Source organism: Labeo rohita, chromosome 13 (assembly GCF_022985175.1).
Source record: "Labeo rohita strain BAU-BD-2019 chromosome 13, IGBB_LRoh.1.0, whole genome shotgun sequence".
Lineage (NCBI taxonomy): Eukaryota > Metazoa > Chordata > Actinopteri > Cypriniformes > Cyprinidae > Labeo > Labeo rohita.
This window is the reverse complement of record NC_066881.1, coordinates 14,824,755-14,835,378: the sequence shown is the minus strand read 5'-3', so window position 1 is coordinate 14,835,378 and position 10,624 is coordinate 14,824,755. Positions and strand designations below refer to the sequence as shown.

General features: G+C 35.1%; 1 protein-coding gene across 2 annotated transcripts in view; it reads right to left on the bottom strand.

Moving 5' to 3' along the window:
- The window catches only part of atrnl1a (attractin-like 1a), a 318,119-nt gene that overhangs the window by 3,569 nt on the left and 303,926 nt on the right, over positions 1-10,624 (bottom strand). The gene's annotated exons all lie outside the window — the stretch shown is intronic.

The following is a 10,624-nucleotide window of genomic DNA, read 5'->3' as shown; positions in this document are numbered from 1 at the left end:
AAGGTTCAAATGCTCACTGATGCTCCAGAAGGAAACACGATGCATTAAAATGCAGGGGGTGAAAACTTTTGAACAAAATGAAGATGTGTACAATTTTCTTATTTTGCTTAAATAATATATATATTTTTATTTTGTACTGCCCTTTTCACCCCCCGGCTCTTAATGCATCGCTTTTTTTTCCCTTGTGAAGCTCCTTGTGAAGCTCCTTCAGAAGCATCTGTTGAGCGTTTGAACCTTCTGTCATAGTTGCATATGAGTGCTTCAGTTGTCCTCAGTGTGAAAAGATGAATCTCAAAATCATACAGTCATTGTTGGAAAGCGTTCAAATGCACAGAAATGCTGAAAAACCAAAGAATTGGACCTGAAGGATTTTCTGAAAAAACCCACAACGTGCTAATTTTTCTAAATTCAACTATTATTTTCTATATGTAAATGTCTTCCTATGTGAAATATCATATTCAGGTCATTAAAACATCAAAAATTTGTACAATCCTTTTGTACAATCCCTATTATTTTGGTAAAACAATTAACATTTTGCAGATTCTACAAGGTGTATGTAAACTCTTGATCTCAACTGTATATTTTAGCTTTTAACAGTGGCAAAACTATTGGTTGTGATGGAAACACCTGAGGGACCGATGTAATTTTTTTCAAACACAGTATATATTGAAACTGTTTGTGTATTACACTCTGTTTAGATCATAATTCTTATAATTTACTTGTATTTATTTTTTATAATGGATGCCCATAGTTTAAGTGGACATCAGATGCCCATTTTCCACAAGTTAAAAAAAGTGAATGGATATTTATCACTGTAGATCATTGTAGGGTGGTTGCGTCCACACACTGCTTAGACACATTTATATGCAAACACCATGTAAAAATGAATTTTGCATCCAATGTCCTCTTTAAGATTGAAAGTCTGTGTCTAGAACAAGGGAAAAACAACAACAACAACAACACAAATGTTTCATAGACCGTTCATAAAAATCAACTTGTACATAAAAGTGCGACACTGGATAACGCTGATTTATTTACAACCAACATATGTATGTTTATCACTGGGATAAGATCATCAGCACTGCAGCAGGCATGTGTTTCTGTCTCTGCATGTCATAGATCTAAGAGCAAAGTCTCTGAAAGCTCATGGTTTACCTTTGTAATCTTGAAATAAGGGAACAATGTGATGTATCTGATAGAGAGTTTGATCAGACTCATAATGCTACAGGCCACATGCATCATTCAATATATATTCAGAACAGAAGCTTTGAGAAGGAGTATAGGCTCTTTGAGCCCTTGTGTAAATTGGAAAGCATGTGTTGATGTTTTTCACATCAGAGATTCTTTGTAAGTCTATTATTGAATACTTGCCACCCTGGTGAGCTCAAAGCTCAATTCCTGAATACATTCTCAAAGCATGTATGACAGCTAATAACTTTCAGATGTGATCTGTGGTGTGAATGAATGAGTGAGTGAATGAGTAAATGAATGAATGAATGAATGAATGAATAGCACAAAAGAACAGACAACAAATACAACAAAATGGAATAAATAAATGAATGCATGAACAGATAGACAGATAGATATATAGAAACATGAATTTGTATGGATGGACCAAATATTTTTGCCACAACAATGAAACTCCTATTCCACCAAAGCATGATTGTTAGCATAATTTCCTTCCTCAATTACCTTTTGAAAATATCAAAGTTCAAATTCACCTTCTTGACCCAGTATTTAAATGACCTGCATTTATTTACAGTACACACTGTACATAATAATAGGACAACATCTTTAAAAGAACAAAATGTTTTCCGCTGAGGAGAGCTGTCTGTCTCAAGTGAATTAATTGCAGGGCTGAATCAAATCAGGTGCAGATGAGGAGAAGGCTAAAGTGCTCTCGGCTAATGGAAAATCAAACTCATTATTGTGATCTTTGGCAGGTGAACTGCTTGCATGATTAACCCTGATGAATCCTGCACTTTGAGACAGGATGTGCGAATCCGAGAACTCCATTAAAGGTAATCAGAAAGACTTTGTTGACCTGAGGCATGCATCACTGTAAATGAACACTTTACGGCTCCTCCATTATTGGAAACGGCCGTTGTCTCGTCCACGTGAAGCGTAAATGTCTTCCCGCCACGGCCAGCGTTTGCCGTGAGACGAGCTCCAGAGATAATCGGAAGAATGTCTCCGCGGGAGCCGAACGAGCATCTGTCTGCAGCGAGTCCTCTTCGTACCACCTGCCTCTTCACAAAGTGTCATTATGCCACACCAAGGTCACTCTTTCAACTGATGAGTGTTTTCCGCAAGCAATCAGCCACACTCCAGCCTCAGTGTGACGCCAAGGTTACTCTGAGAGGGAATACACTCTCAACCTGACTTTCTATTTCCTTGAGTCATAATGACTTCACCCGTCATTCGCAAGCCATTGGCGGGACGTGAGATCTGGTGTGGCGGGGGTCAACAACATCATTTAACTTCAAAGTTACTTGTGTGATTAAGGTTAGGATAATGAACTCGCTTGGTGTTTATTGTATAACGCTGGCCTGACAGCATAGGTGACAGCGGCTAACATGCAAGCATCAGCTCAGTAGCAAATGCTAATGGCTTTCAGAAGTTTAGAAGTGAAGGAAAGAGATAATGAAGTTTAGTTTTTTTCTTTAGCTGAAATGACTGAGCTATATGTGGCATATTTTATAATTACATCCACTGCTCAATTCAGTGATAAAACTTGCATACAGCTGATATGATTTTCCACATTAGCAGACCTTCAGATCTCGCCTTTCAGTTTTCTGCTGACCAAAGAGGTTTTGAACCATCCGCTCTGAGGCCCACAGCAATTAAATGGATAGTTCACTCAAAAATGACAGATATGTCATTATTTATTCACCCTAACGTTGTTTCAAACCTTTTTTCTGTAGCTATTTACAGGGATAGTTCAACCAAAAATTACCTTTGTTCATTTTCGGAAAACAAATTAAGGTATTTTTGATGAAATCCAAGAGCATTCTGACCCTGCATAGACTCAACTCAACTGACACATTCATGGCCCAGAAAGGTAGTATGGACATTGTTAAAATAGTCCATGTGACATCAGGGGTTCAACCGTAATTGTATGAAGCTATGAGAATTTTTTCTTGCGTAAAGAAAACAAGAGTAATTACTTTATCTAACAATATCTTCTCTTATGTGTTCTGAGTCTTTGACACGTTCACGAGAGTACCACAACGTGTCAACCGATAACCGATATTTTGAACCGATATATGTTTAGTATACAAATGAAAATTAATGTCAAAATTAAGAATAACAAGGGCTCTGACAAAAATTTTCTTCAAATGCTTTTAAATTATTTTACATGAACATCTTGGATGACAAGTAAATTATCTGTACCTTTTTGTTCTTGAAGTAAACTTCTTCTTTAATATTGGCACCGGTCAACCTCTAGTTCGTACTTCCTTTCCGTGCATTGAACGTGTCAGTTGTGTTGCTGTCTATGCAGATTCAGAGAGCTCTCGGATTTATAAAAAATATCTTCATTTGTGTTCAGAAGATTAACAAACGTCTTACGGGTTTGGAACGACATGAGGGTAAGTAATTATTGACAAAATGTTTGGATCAACTATTCCTTTAAAAACTAGCGAAGTGCATTTGGATGTGGCCAAAATGTATGGACTGTATAGACTGGAATGGGATAATAAGAAAATAGCGCATTATACATCATATACTTCAACTTCCCAAAATCTGCACACAGGATCTGACTTTCTGCAACTGGGGTAGACTTGTCCAGACTGCAAATCGGAGAAAAAAAGTGTACTACTTCATTAAAAAGAGTCTTTGCTGTAGTTTAACTTTTAAATGATGACTAGCTTCTAACATGTCAAGCTAATTTTAAAGTAGTTTCCCCTAGAACTGTTCTACACCATATTATCCCCTAAAAAGGACAGTGGCCATTAATAAAAAAAGTGTGAAAAAAGCCTTATCAGAGCTGGTGGGTTTGCAGAGCTAATTCAGCCCTGGCCATAAACGCAAGCGGCTGAATGCCACTGCCCTCCTCAGGGTCAATAATACCCACCCCTCCTCTTTGTACTGCTATCACTGTTCGTCGCTGACTGGCCACAATGACCACAGCTGAGTTTCCTGACATGATAAGGTCAAATGTGTTCCTTACAACACAAATGCTTGAGTGAGGAGAGAGAGAGAAAACACAGAACATCACCACCAAATAGATTAGACAGGTCTGCGCCTACATGCCCTTGCTAACAAGCTGCACAATTAGCTACTTTACATCTCATAAACAACATGCTGGAAAAAAGCAAGAGAGAAAATGGGAGTGTGTGCTTCTATGCACCGTAACCTTGAGAGCAATTTTTGAGTACTCAAACGTGCGCAGCCAAACACCTGTCATGCCACTAATTACAATACATAATTGCTAATAACATGTTTACAGCGGTAGCAGAACACTCGCGCATGTAACTTTTCTCAGAAAGATGCTTCACAAAAATAGATGGAAACAGATTTTGTCTTTTGTGTTGGTTAGTCCTGAAAAATGTTTACATGCATTTATACTGTGGCAGTGATGAATACATGATTATGATTGGCTGACAGACATAAAGGCATTAATTATGTTTTTATAATGGCTTTTAAGGTCCACTGAAGTGCTTTGAAGCATGCAGCGTTATTCTATGTGTTGACATAATTTCAACTGAAACAGAAAGATGGGGCGGGGCATATCAAACAGTCCCGCCTACTTTTAAAAAGAGCCAATAGCGTTTTGTTTATATCACAGCTTGGGCTAGAGCCACTGAGCTCAGTAAAGTCACATTTGACAGCTTTGACAGCCACAGTCTCACCCATATCACTATAAAATACACCATTCTGTGTAGAATTTAAGTGGGTCTGACATGTCTTTTGGTCTGCACTGACTCGCGCATATGATCCACTCCGTGCTATCATGTCTCTAGACCGGAGCAGACTGTGTGTGCGTGCTGCGGTGGTTCATGTGACACAAAGTGAAAGCCTCAACGGAAAGCATATTTACACTGTCTGAATCGTTCCCTATCCCTCTGGAAAATGTGATATTTTTTTCAAGATTCTTTGATGAATAAAAAGAACAGCATTTATTCAAAACAGAAATCTTTTCTAACAATATAAGTGCTATCATTTTTTATCACACATGCTTGCTGAATAAAAGTATTAATTTTAAAAAAAGAAATAATACAAATTTACTGACCCCAAACTTTTGAACGGTAGTGTATATTGTTAAAAAAGATTTCTATTTTTTATTCTAACTTTTAATTTTTAACTTTTTATTCATCAAAAAATTCTGAAAAAAGTATTACAGGTTCCAAAAAAAAAAAAAAAAAGAAAGAAAAAAATTAAGCAGCACAAGTGTTTCCAGCACTTATGATAAATCAGCATATTAGAATGATTTCTGAAGGAACGTGTGACACTAAAGACTGGAGTATTGACGCTGAAAATTCTGCTTCAGATAAAGAAATTAAATTTTAATGTATATTAAAATAGGAAAATGTTATTTTACATCACAATAATATTTCATAATATCACTTTTTTGTATTTTGATTCAAATAAACACAGCCTTGATGAGCATAAGAAACTTCTTTAAAAAACATTAAAAATCTTATTGATCACAAACTTTTGAAGGACAGTGTGGGTCAGTGACAACCTAGATACAATAATATCTCAGTCTGGCAATAGTTATGGAATGTGCCATACAGAAGCCAAGACAACCTGTAATATTATTTTTGTTTACAAAATGATAAGCATTACAATCCCACAAAGAGGAATTTTTTTAAAGTAGCCTGAAAGGCATTTGCTTGAAAGGGTTATAAATAAGTCAGTCTGCCACGACAGATTGTAGCTGCAGATAAAGCAGGTCAGAATAAAATCAATTTGGCTTTGTTGCTCACTTATAAAACTATCAAAAGACTGCACTCTCATTCACTCCCCATGCGACTTCCCCACGGTGCTGACTGTGCTTTAAATGCACTAAATGGACATTTTAAAAGGGTAAACAGGCCATATAGAGAGACTAGGCTTTCTCGTAAAAACACAGAAAAAACATACTGGGAGGATACTCCATCAGCCAGTGTCATGGTCGTCAACCTACTTCCTGTTGACAGGGTTAAAGGTAGTAAAATTACCAAAAAAATGTTATTTTTGTCAACCAGTACTAAGCAAAGTAAAGTTTCTCAGAAAACAAAACAAAAAAGAAAATTAATTTCTGTTCTAATAAATAATAAAGCTACATGTATTTATTTGACAAGTGGCTGTGGAAATGCAATAATATTCAGTCAGTCGGCCATTACAACAAAATAAATCCCTTTAGGGGTTTCACATCAGGGTCTTGATCACCCTGTCATGGTTTATTTTGCGATAATGACCAGATGACTGTGTATTATCCCGTACTTATTGTGCTCTAATGTGGCTTACTTACATAGATCTATGTTTGACAGAAACACTAGCTGTAAAAATGAAATGTGGCGGAATTGGAATGACTTTCAGTGTTTATTACTGATACTTGTTCACTTTGTACCCTCCTTGACTGTCCTCAGTCACTGGTGGTGTGGCTCTTCATCTGAATAAGCAGATGAGAGGGATAAAAAGTGGGATTGTGTTTTGCAAGTGTTCTGCTGATATGTTGTCTGAGAGCTGTGGTTGTACTGGCAGGAGAATCAATCTGTTATCTTACAAACAGATGTTCTGCTCTGCTGTTTCCACCTGACTCTCAGTGTGAGACTTGCTACATTCACCTGCGTAAGTGCTCATGTGTGGAAGTGTGTGCGCTTGCGAGGGTTCAGATTTTTTAATGGTTTTAAAAGAAGTCTTATATGATCACAAAAGTTGCATTTATTTGATTAAAATACAACAGTAATGGTAATATTGTGAAATTTTATTGCAATATAAAATAACTGTTGTCTTAGGTAGTAAGGACATGAATAAAATAGTCCATGTGACTGTAATTTTATGAAGTTAAGAGAATACTTTTTGTGCGCAAAGAACACAAACATAACGACTTTATTCAACAATTACAACATTACAGTTGAACCACTGATGTCACATGGACTACAGGGCTCTACATTTAATTTTCTTTAAAACTTAAAAAATTTAGGAGCACAGTCAAAAAAAAAAAAAAAAATCGGATAAAGTCTGATTTGTCTTCCCATTATGAGGTGAAATTTGACTCCTTAAAGTAATTTACAGGGGAATTTTGTTTTAACCTTTGTAATGGCATTTTTCTAACTTTATTAAAAATATGTCATCTTTATGTCAATTTTTTTTTAATTATATTTTTTAAGCTTTTTAAAATTTCTAATTAAAACAACAGAATGAGAACCAGTAGAATAAGTTACCAATCAAATGAAATCAGTATTAACACAATTAAATTGTACTACAGAGGTGGCACAGAAGAACACAAAAGTGGCTTGTAGGTGTATTTTTATGTTTAATGATGCTCAGAGGCATGAGTGCAATCAAATTCATAAATTCTTGTTGAGATTAATGTTTTAAATATAAAATTTAGAATACAGAAATATAAAATTATTTAAATAGTTGAAAAGATTGAAATTGAAAAGAATTTATAAATGAAACTAAATCTGCCAGTAGGTGGCGGCAAGTCACTGATATAATTACCAAATCATTTTCATTCGATTCGTTCGAATGGCTGATTCATTCAGGAATAAAGCAAGTGACTGTCTTTTTGAATGGGAAATTGAATCATTGACTCACTAGATTTGTTTAAAACGCACATCCATTCATAAACAAAACACTGCTGTGTTTAAATGGAGATGTGCAGCGGCTCAGTTGTGACTTGTTTCAGACTATTTTTGACAGCAAAATACAGCAAAATCAGGCAATAGTGTTATAGTCAATGTAAGTCACTTAATATTAAGTTCTTGTTTATTTAACTGTTGTATTAAATCAATATCTAATTTCTTAAAAGTCATTAAAAGCTGTCACTCTAGTTCATCACAATCTTACAAAGTTCCACTATAATCAACGAAGCTCTCTACACTGCACAATGAATCTCTAATTTACACTCTCTCTACACTTTGTTTATGAAAGCATTCGTGAGATATGTCTGTAATACATTACTCAACGTTGCAAAAACACTTAGAAACGTTTGAAGCTCCCCTCAGCGCAAACACAAATATGCTGATCGGGTCAGTCGCACTGGTGCTCCTAAATAAATTTTCATAGTCGCTTACAGTAGTTTTCAGTAATTAATGACAGAATTTTCATTTTTGGGTGAACTATCCTTTTAAGTATTGTTTCTGCAAACTCACACTGTATCAGGATTCACTCTGGTACATAACAACCTCTTTTTACAGTCTGATCAATTCCTGCAAGATAACATCAAGTTTCACTTTAAAAATATGTCACAATACAGACATAAAATGGATTGTGAATAGGCTTTCTTTTTGACTTCAATCATAATTTTGAATCGAGTTTGCATTAAAAGCTGAATTAAACACCCAAAGCACGCTGTTAGAAGACGCTGACAGTGCAAACAATGAAAAGACAGGAAGTGATATCACTCCACTGCTCAAGAGCAGTTTGACCTCCACACGACCGTCTGGTTTATAAACCACACAAGTAGGCTAAAGAGTCTTTGGCTATTCTCTTCAATGCTTTTTGCAGACCTGCTGTCTGAAATATCACCTTGTTGAGGAGATGAAAGAGAAAAAAAAAACAAGGAAATCTTTTTATAGTGTCTGTTTTCTCTTTATAGTTTCTCTATCTTTAAATGCACACATACTCTTTTAGATTACTAAAAAGCCAAATATGGTCATCAGAATCATTTTTAAGCAAGAGAAGCAACCAAAAGGTTCACTAAACTAAACATACATAGGAACAGAAACACCAAAGGACAAACTCAAGATGCTACACTACAGCAGGACTGGGGAAATAAAAGAGTAAGACAGAATCCTGAGGAATAACTGAATACATTTTGCCAACCCCTACCCTGCATGTAATGTTGTTATACTGCTAAACACACATAAAGGACTTTGAATAAAAAGGCTGTAATTCATTGTAATGCAAAATGTATTGATCTAAATATCTTACAATTTAAATAATTTAAAGGATTAGTTCACCCAAAAATGAAAATTCTGTCATTAATTACTCACCCTCATGTCATTCCAAACCCATAAGATCTTCGTTCATCTTTGGAACACAAATTAGGATATTTTTGATTAAATCTGAGAGATTTCTGACTCTGCACTGTTAAAAAAAACAACTTAAAATTGTAAGTTTACTCAACTCAAATATCCATGTTTTCATGTAGTACAACTTAACATTTCATGTTGACTAAACTTAAAATTTTAAGGCAGCACAAACACTTACTTTTTTAAGTTGAAACTTTTTTTAAAACTGACACGTTCAAGGCCCAGAAAGGTAGTAAGGACATTGTTAAAACAGTTCATGTGACATCAGTAATTCAACGTTTTATGAAGCTACAAGAATACTTTTTATGTGCAGAAGAAAACAAAAATAGAAAAACAAGAAAAGAAAACAAAAATAACAACTTCTAAGCCACTAAGTTCTACAGATTCAGCGATCAACTTTACTAATTATGTGTGATTTAGTCGCAAATTAAAGTTTGTTGTTCAAGGCACTTTGTGACTTTTCCTACTTCATACACAAAAAAAGTGTAAAAATCAGACAAAATTTTATTTCTTGATAATTTGATATTTTATAGTATTGATTTTATAATTTCAAAATATAAAGCAAAAAGTAGAAATTAATGACTAATAAGCCAATAAGTGCTCATCTGCTGCCATCTACTGGTTATAATGGTGATTTGATGTATTTTTTACATAAGTGTTTGTTTACCACAAAGTATATTTTGGTCATCCCATTAAAAAATAACATTCAAATTGAATCATTTTAGAGCTTTAATTACCTGGAAATAGTTTAATGCTTGAAAGTAATTGAAAAGTGCTTGAATTTCTCTCTCAAAAGGTTGTACAAACCCTGAAATGAATAACGTAATAACATTCGACTATTACTGAAACAACACCGTGGTTACAGTTAGCATTACTACTTCTGTTTTTTACGCAATTCGAATGATTCTCACTAAATCCCGCAGCAGCCTTATTCATTCTGTGGCAAATTCAAACGCTTCTCACTGGATCTCGCAGTACTTCGCAGTAACAGTGTCGCGAAATTAACTCTGGTTCCCAAGTAAAGCTGTTCTGAGCTTGTTTTTTTTGCGTTGCGGTCTGAGCTGATAAACAGTCCGCAATACGCAGCTCAAGCAAGTACACTGTAAAAAAAATTTCCACTTAAAATTTTAATTTTTTAGTTTAGTCAACTCGAAATTTTAAGTTACTTAATGTTAATTTAAGTGGATTTCATGAAAAATTAATTTGTGTTCCAAAGATAAACAAAGGTCTTACGGGTTTGGAACGACATGAAGGTGAGTAATTAATAACAGAATTTTCATTTAGGGGTGAACTGTCCCTTTAAATACATACAGTGGGCACTTTCAAGAGCATAAAGGCAATGCTACAAATATATATGTAGCTGGCTTTTTGTATATGGATTGTTCTTCAGAGACAAAGTGTTTGTGCTCCACAGTTTAGATTTGATCTAGCATGAC